The sequence below is a fragment of the Hordeum vulgare genome, chromosome 6H (genome assembly GCF_904849725.1).
Source record: "Hordeum vulgare subsp. vulgare chromosome 6H, MorexV3_pseudomolecules_assembly, whole genome shotgun sequence".
Taxonomy (NCBI): domain Eukaryota; kingdom Viridiplantae; phylum Streptophyta; class Magnoliopsida; order Poales; family Poaceae; genus Hordeum; species Hordeum vulgare.
This window is the reverse complement of record NC_058523.1, coordinates 390,874,880-390,884,787: the sequence shown is the minus strand read 5'-3', so window position 1 is coordinate 390,884,787 and position 9,908 is coordinate 390,874,880.

Genomic DNA, 9,908 nt, shown 5'->3' with positions numbered 1-9,908 from the left:
GATCGCCTACTTCGTGAAGATCTACCATGAGTAAGGCTAGTACTCCGTAGACGGAAGCCGTGGTGGGATAGACAAGGCCGCTTCTTTGTGGACCCTCAGTGAGTGGAGCCCTCCATGGACTCTCGCAGCCATTAGCCTCCGTCGGTTGAAGTCTCCACTAACATGGACGTACGATAGTGCCACCTATCGGAACCATGCCAAAAATCATCGTGTCAACCTCATGCGTTGATCTCCCTACCTTACTCCTCTACTTTACACTTGCATGTTTTACTTTCCGGTGCTATACTATTAGAACTGCATGTGTAGGGTGTACTTGACTTGTGATAAGTGTCGTAGCTGCCTCCCAATTAAAATTGGAAAAGGGCAAAAAAAATATGTTGTCAAGTAGTCTAATAACTCCCCCTCTAGACATACTTACGATCCTACAAGTGGTATTAGAGCTTTTGTCTCCATTTCATTGGTTTAGCAACCTAGGAGAGTATGGCATCTAGTGAGGGAAATTATCATTATAGAGGTCCTAACTTCGATGGCGCTAATTTTGCTAGTTGGAAGCATAAGATAAAAATGCATATACTTGGCTTTAATCCTCATGTTTGGGTTGTTATTCTTGTTGGTGTGTAAGGTAACTTCTTTGGAGAACGGCATGAACCAGATCGTGACGCGACAACTGATGAACTGAATATGTTGCAACTTATTTCTCAAGCCTGCAATATCATCTTCAACTGCCTATGCCCCAAACAATTCAACAAAATCAGTCGTCTTGAGAATGCAAAAGAGATTTGGGATACTTTGTTTGATATGCACGAAGGTACTGATTCTATCAGAGAATCTAAGTTAGTTGTGCTTCAAAGTCAACTTGACAGGTTCAAGATGAAGATGGTGAAGGAGTCGTTGAAATGTACTCTAGGCTAGCTCTCATCACCAATGAGATTGCCGGCTTAGGAAGCGAAGAGATGACCGACAAGTTTATCATCAAGAAGATACTTAGATCTCTTAATGGCAAGTACTCCCTCCGTTCCTAAATATAAGTCTTTCTAGTGATTCTATTAAAGGGCTACATACAGATGTATATAGACATCCTTTAAAGTGTAGATTCATTCATTTTGCTTCGTATATAGTCTCCTAATGAAATCTCTTAAAAGACTTATATTTAGGAACGGAGGGAGTATGACACAGTGTGTACATTGATCCAAATGATGCGAAATTACAAAGATCTCAAGCCAACTAAAGTCATTGGTAGGATTGTTGCTCATGAGATGTCACTCAAAGACAAAGATGAGTTGCACAACAAGTCAAGAGGTGCCTATAAAGCTTCATGTGATGCTCCCGCTAATTCAAAAGACAATCTTGTCACTAATCAAGAGATAAGCATGATGGTCAGAAAATTCAACAAGTTCTACAAGAGTAGAGGCAAAGGTAGAAGCTCAAGTTCAAGACATGATGAGAAGCGTTCGTCCAGTCGTGACCAAAACTGCTACAATTGTGGGAAACCGGGACACTGCTGAAATGAGTGCTCGTCTCCCTACAAAAAAAGAGAAGAATCACCTCGAAGATGAATCTCAAGAGATGAGTCACCTTACATAGAGAGAAGGAGTAGAGAAGATCACTATGAACGAAGACACTCATGGAGAGGCAAGGAATCGGAGAAGAATGACAAATACACCAAGAGCAGTTCAAGAAGAAGACATCAAGCTCATGTTGGTGAATGAGTTTCTGGCTTCGAATCTGATCACCACTCCGACATAAGCTATCACTCCCTGTCAGACTATGTCAAGATGAAGGTGTTGCCAGCATTGCACTTGTTTCCTCCAACTCCTACGACTTATTTTATTCACCAAATCAGGGAGCCGGAAACTGCTTCATGGCTAAAGCCCCCAAGGTATCACACCCCGAGTATCTTGATTTCAATAGTGATGATGATGATTTGTTAGGAGAAGATGACTTGCTTCTAGATAAAAGTAGTGTTTGCACTGAAAATAAACTTGCTACTTATCATGCTAGTCAAGATAAAATCGAATGATGACGATAAGAAAGAGATTGAACGTGTAAGTGCATCTAGTGCCCCTTAGTGATTTTGGTGGTTTGAAGACTTATAGGTTAAGTATGTAATGTGTTTATGAGTGTACACAGGATCTATAAGTCACTGAGGAGTTTGAGATATCTCATGAATATCGACCCCTAAAAATGTATATCTTCGGCTGAAGAAATTGGTCTGAAGCTGAAGAATTGAATCGCTAAGAATCTGCGATGAAATTGATATTCCTCATGAAGATACTGAAATTGAGGAATTCCGTGTGTTATGAAGAAAATCATTTTGAAGACTTTGAAGCATGAAGATTTACTCTTTCTGTTTTATTTTCTTCATGCTTGAGTAGTAGGAACACCGTACTGTTAAAGGGGGTCGAAGTTACACTTTGGAATGAATTTCCTCATGATGCTCAACCCAAGCCTAATCCTACCAAAAGCCTCAAGTGAGGAATACGAGTGACATGAGGACTCTCACAGTTGAGGGTTTTGACCGCTTCGATAGCCACGCCACATCATTGGTCTTATCCACAACAACGGTCATACTATTTAAGGGCATTAGTGACAAATCATGTCGGGATGCTCCCAGGCTATAAATAGCCGCCCCCACAACCATTAGCTGGTTGGCTGCTCCGTTAGAAACTGACACTTGTCATAAGAGCAACCCAATTCCTCAAAGTTCTCGAAAGTAATTCATCAGTGAGGAAATACCCCATACATCGAAACCACAAACCAAACCTAGTGATTGAGCATCACTGAAGAATTTGTTCTTGTGTGGGACTGAAGCCTTTTACCATTGAGGACTGTGCATCCTCGAGACGATTAGGCGTCATGGTCTAGAGCTTTCCAGCAGTCAATTATGGATCGCCGGGTGACCAAGTTTGTGAGGATTTGGGAGTCTGCCCTGAAGACTTACCACGAGTGTTGGGCGAGGACTGTGTGTTCTTGGCCCAAGGAGAACAAGGTAGGGACTGTGTGTCCCGGGACTGTGTGTCCTTTGGTTTCAATACCAAGCCGCTCCAAACCAGATGTACGACTGTCACAACAGTTGGAACTGGGTCATCAACTACTGTCTTCGCTGAGAAACGGGTTCTAATTCCTCAACTCCTTACTTTCCTCAGATTATGTGTTGATGCCTTTCACTGCTACTGTTTGAAGAATTTGCTGAAGACTTTCTCTGAAATTTCTCAACCCCAAATTCTTCACGCTAGTTAATCCTCATCTGTTTTCTGCGTGCCTGCTCACTGTGCAATCTGTTTTCACATTCCTCACTGTGAAAAACTGCTGTTGTGAAACTTTACAATTCTGATCCTTTACTGTTTCCGCTGTACGTTAGTCATGAGTGAGGAATTTCCTCAAAAGGAATTTCCTCAATGATGAAATTCTAAAAATCTCCTATTCACCCCCTCTAGTCGATATGACGCACTTTCAATTGGTATTAGAGCAAGGTACTCCCTTGTTATGTGTGATTTTGTTTTAACCACCTGGAGTTTTAGTTATGTCGACTGCAGGCATGTTTAAGGTGACTGCAGCATGTCCTACCTTCGAAGGAAAGAACTTTCCCTTCTGGAAGAACAAGATGCAAATGCATCTACAAGCTATTGATACTGATCTCTGGTATATTGTGGTACATGGCGTCCCCATCATCTCTGCTAGTGTCTCTGCTGCTGATGTGAAGAAATCCAAGCAACTCGATTCTCAAGCAAAGAATATCATCTATGGCCATCTGAGCCCAGGTCAGTTTGGAAGAGTGAGTGCTTTGGGATCTGCAACACTGATCTGGGAGAGACTGTGCAAAGTAAATGAAGGAGTATCAACCCAGCGTGACTCTCGTGTTGATATTCTTCGCAATCTCTTCAATCGCTTCAAGAGGCATGACAATGAAAGCTGCCAAGACACCTTTGATCGCCTCACTGACATATCAAATGAACTGCAAGCACTGGGAGCTCGAGACAATACTGATCACGAAGTTGTGAAGAAACTGTTGAGATCTTTGGACTCTTCATTTGATACTTTAGTTCCGATGATTCAAGAAAGACCAGACTACAAGATGCTTGACCGAGCTGATATACTCGAAAGACTCAATACTCATGAATTCCAGCTAGAAGAAAAGAAAGATCTATATGGACCAAGCTATTCCAGACCACGTGCACTGAAGGCAAGAGCAATTTCCTCATCTGAAGAAGAAGACTCAGATGACAGCATTGGTGACCCTGAAGAATTTGGACAGGAGCATGCAATGCTCGTGAGGAAATTCCAGAGGTTTACACGACGTGGCCAGTTCGGTAAATCTTCAAGAAGATACATGTGGAAATCAGAATCTTCATCTGAGGACTGCAAGAAAAGAACCTGCCACAAATGCAAGAAATCAGGTCATTACATTGCTGATTGTCCCCGTTGGGAAAGGAATCAAAGAAGAAGAAATATAAGGATGACAGTTCTGATGACTCGAAGAAGAAGAAGAAATCTTCAAAATCCTCATCTTCAGAGCCCTCATCGCACAAGAAGACTAGCTTCAGAAAGGCTCGGGCACTTATTGGGAAGGAAATGGATTCCGAGGCAGAATCAGAGGAATGTGATGAAGAAGAGGGTTCTGATGAAGACTCAGAATCCGGACAGGCTAGTCTTGCACTGGAAACCACTTTCGTTAGCAAGTCAATCTTCAATCTTGAAGAAGATGATAACACCATCCACACTGATGACTATGCTGATGACTTCGCTCCAACCTATTGCTTCATGGCAAAAGGTTCAAAGTTACCAAATGATGCCTCCTCCTCTGATTCAAGTGACTGTGAACCTGATGATTATAAAAAACCCAGTTACAGTAATCTTGCTATCATTGCCACTAAACAACAAACTGCCCTCGAAAAGCTTCAGAAACTGCTAGATAGAAGTGATGATCTGTTGAATGATGAAATGAACCTTACCCAAATCCTCACTGAAGATGTGAAAAGTCTTCAGTCTAGATTTGATAATCTTCAAGATCGTTATGATACACTCCTCGCTGATCATGAGAAGCTTTCCTTTGAATTTCTTCAAAGGAAGCTTGATCTAGAGAAGCTGAGGATGTCCCATGATGATCTTCGTATGGAAAATGATTCATTACTAGCTCAACAGATCAGCGCTGGTCAAGTTGAATTCATTCTCCAGAATCATCAAATGCTTCTATTGCTACAAATTCTTCAACTGCACCTGTAGTGTCTATTTCCTCACTTGAGGAAAACACAAATGTTACTGATGAAAATGCAGGGTTGAAGGAATTGTATGTGACATGCATATACAAAAGTCTCAAAGGACATCAAACCCTTTGTGATGTGCTCAAAAGGAAGATCTTGAACAGGAACCCGAGGAAAGAAGGAATTGCCTTTGAGAGGAAATTAAATGCTGATGGATCTTATTGGAAACCTGAGCAGTATCCCAAAACCTAATGGGTTACTGCTACTAGGCCTCCTTTTGATCCATCCAATCTAACTGGCTTTTCATGTGAATTATCCTACTCCTCAGATGAGTCATTTGAATCCAACTATAAACTGTTCAAAAATCAGTCTGGTGAAGTATTTGCTCGATATGTTGGAACTAACTGCAGGAATGGTCCTCCCTTGAGGAAAATCTGGGTTCCCAAAAGCTGTCTTGAAAATCTTCAGGTAAATGTCCTCGTGACACCACCGATGAAGAATCTGAACCCCAGATCAAATTCCTCAGGAGGACCAAAATCTTCAAGAGGATCAAAATCCTCAACTGGTCAAAATTATGCTCGTACCCGTGCTAATGCGTCTAACATGCAGGGAAACTACAAGGAATATGAATATGAGCGTTACTCTTCAAATCATTATGTTCATAAATCCTCAAACCAGTTCTCTGCATATTCATATGAGTACTTTAACCCCCTACTATTAAGAGAAGTGCATTAGCTTCAATGCCACCTTTCTCATATGGTGCTCGCAGGATGATGAATGCTTTACCACCCCTTCAGATGTGGGTGGTGAAGAAATCGAACTAATCACTTCTGCAGGACAGGTCTCCAGATGAAAATCATCATCTGAAGAATTTGCTGGAGACCTGAGGAAATGCTTGATAGGACGCAAGCTAATATTGATGAAATAGAAATATTTCACACGTCCTTATAATTCTGTTGTGATGAAATTATTATCTGATGAAACTGATATCATATTCTTCAAACTTGAAGCATTTGAGATGGTAAGCTGTACTAATTCATCTGCAGGATGATAAACCCAAGAATACTGAGTGGGTTCTTGATAGTGGCTGCACACATCACATGACTGGTGATAAAAGCTTGCTGATGAATATGCCCCTAACTCCATCACCTTTGAAGCAAATCACATATGTTGACAAAGGTAAAAGCAAGGTATTGGGACTTGGCAAAGTGGCTATTTCCAAGGATAGGCATATGGACAAAGTGATGCTTGTTGAATCCCTTGGTTTTAACCTCATGTCAGTCTCGATGCTTTGTGATCTTGATATGAGTGTTATCTTTGGTAGATATATATGTGTAGTCATCATGGAATCTGATAGATCCAAAGTCTTGGAAGGTGTAAGAAGAGGGGATTTGTACATTGTTGATTTCTCTACAGGTCCTCAACCAACCACTTGCTTACTAGCAAAAACCTCAGAAGGATGGCTGTGGCACCGAAGACTAGGTCATGCAGGCATGAGGAATTTGCACACGCTTTCGAAGAAGAAGCATGTCATCGGCATCGAATCAGTCAAATTCCTCAAAGATCATCTCTGTGGTGCATGTGAATCTGGGAAAATGACCAGATCCAAGCATACCTCGAAGACTATCATGACCACTACACGTCCATTCGAATTGCTTCATATGTATCTATTTGGACCTACTCACTATGCCACACTAACCAATGCAACATCTTTATATGGCTTCGTCATAGTTGATGATTATTCCAGATATACATGGGTGCATATCATATTGTATAAAACTGAAGTGCAGGAAATCTTGAAACGATTTTCTTCAAGAGCCTCGACGAACTTTGGCATCAAGATCAAACATATCAGGAGTGATAATGGAACAGAGTTCAAAAATACTGGTCTTGATGATTATCTGGATGAACTTGGTATTACTCACGAATTATCTGCTCCTTATACTCCTCAGATGAATGGTGTCGTCGAAAGGAAGAACAGGACTCTGGTTGAGATGGCAAGAACTATGCTTGAAGAATATCAGACTCCTCGCCGCTTTTGGCCTGAAGCAATCAACACTGCATGCCATATCATCAACAGGGTATATCTTCACAAATTCCTCAAAAAACCTCATATGAACTCCTCACTGATAAGAAACCCAATGTAAGTTATTTCAAAGTCTTCGGTGCAAAATGTTGGATTAGAGATCCTCATCACAGCTCAAAATTTACACCTAAGGCACATGAAGGTTTTATGCTCGGTTATGGAAAGGACTCTCACACCTATAGAGTCTTCAACAACTATCACAACAAAGTTGTTGAGATTGTAGTTTTGGGTAACGTCGCATGGGAAACGAAAATTTCCTACGCGCACGAAGACCTATCATGGTGATGTCCATCTATGAGAGGGGATATTCGATCTACGTACCCTTGTAAACCGCACAGCAGAAGCGTTAGGGAACGCGGTTGATGTAGTGGAACGTCCTCACGTCCCTCGATCCGCCCCGCGAACCGTCCCGCGATCAGTCCCACGATCTAGTGCCGAACGGACGGCACCTCCGCGTTCAGCACACGTGCAGCTCGACGTTGATCTCGGCCTTCTTGATCCAGCAAGAGAGACGGAGAGGTAGATGAGTTCTCCGGCAGCGTGATGGCGCTCCGGAGGTTGGTGGTGATCTTATCTCAGCAGGGCTCCGCCTGAGCTTCGCAGAAACGCGATCTAGAGGCAAAACCGTGGAGATATGTGGTCGGGCTGCCGTGGCAAAGTTGTGTCAAATCAGCCCTAAAACCTTCGTATATATAGGGGGAGGAGGGGGAGCCTTGCCTTGGGGTCCAAGGACCCCCAAGGAGTTCGGCCGAGCCAAGGGGGGCAACCCTCCCCTTCCAAACCGAGTCCAACTAGGTTTGCAAGGAGGAGTCCTTCCCCCTTTTCCCACCTCCTCTCTTTTTTTTCCTCTTTTCTTTTCTTCCTATGGTGCATAGGGCCTTCTTGGGCTGTCCCACCAGCCCACTAAGGGCTGGTGCGCCACCCCAAGGCCTATGGGCTTCCCCGGGGTGGGTTGCCCCCCCCGGTGAACACCCGGAACCCATTCGTCATTCCCGGTACATTCCCGATAACTCCGAAAACCTTCCGGTAATCAAATGAGGTCATCCTATATATCAATCTTCGTTTCCGGAACATTCCGGAAACCCTCGTGACGTCCGTGATCTCATCCGGGACTCCGAACAACATTCGGTAACCAACCATATAACTCAAATATGCATAAAACAACGTCGAACCTTAAGTGTGCAGACCTTGCGGGTTCGAGAACTATGTAGACATGACCCGAGAGACTCCTCGGTCAATATCCAGTAGCGGGACCTGGATGCCCATATTGGATCCTACATATTCTACGAAGATCTTATCGTTTGAACCTCAGTGCCAAGGATTCATATAATCCCGTATGTCATTCCCTTTGTCCTTCGGTATGTTACTTGCCCGAGATTCGATCGTCAGTATCCGCATACCTATTTCAATCTCGTTTACCGGCAAGTCTCTTTACTCGTTCCGTAATACAAGATCCCGCAACTTACACTAAGTCACATTGCTTGCAAGGCTTGTGTGTGATGTTGTATTACCGACTGGGCCCCGAGATACCTCTCCATCACACGGAGTGACAAATCCCAGTCTCGATCCATACTAACTCAACGAATACCTTCGGAGATACCTGTAGAGCATCTTTATAGTCACCCAGTTACGTTGCGACGTTTGATACACACAAAGTATTCCTCCGGTGTCAGTGAGTTATATGATCTCATGGTCATAGAAACAAATACTTGACACGCAGAAAACAGTAGTAACAAAATGACACGGTCAACATGCTACGTCTATTAGTTTGGGTCTAGTCCATCACGTGATTCTCCTAATGATGTGATCCAGTTATCAAGCAACAACACCTTGTTCATAATCAGAAGACACTGACTATCTTTGATCAACTGGCTAGCCAACTACAGGCTTGCTAGGGACAGTGTTTTGTCTATGTATCCACACATGTATATAAGTCTTCATTCAATACAATTATAGCATGGATAATAAACGATTATCTTTTTATAGGAATTATAATAATAGCTATATTTATTATTGCCTCTAGGGCATAATTCCAACAGTCTCCAACTTGCACTAGAGTCAATAATCTAGCCCTCACATCATCATGCGAATCACATTGTAATAAATCTAACACCCATACAGTTCTGGTGTTGATCATGCTTTGCCCATGGAAGAGGTTTAGTCAGCGGGTCTGCTACATTCAGATCCGTGTGCACTTTGCATATATTTAAGTCCTCCCCTTCGACGTGTCGCGGATGAGGTTGAAGCGTCGTTTGATGTGTCTGGACTTTTTGTGAAACCGTGGTTCCTTTGCTAGGGCAATGGCACCCGTGTTGTCACAGAACAAGGTTATTGGATTCAGTGCGCTTGGCACTACTCCAAGATCCGTCATGAACTGCTTCATCTAGACACCCTCCTTAGCCGCCTCCGAGGCAGCCATGTACTCTGCTTCACATGTAGAATCTGCTACGACGCTTTGCTTGGAACTGCACCAGCTTACTGCACCCCCATTAAGAATAAATACGTATCCGGTTTGCGACTTAGAGTCGTCCGGATCTGTGTCAAAGCTTGCATCGACGTAACCTTTTACGGCGAGCCCTTCGTCACATCCATACACGAGAAACATCTGTTTAGTCCTCTTC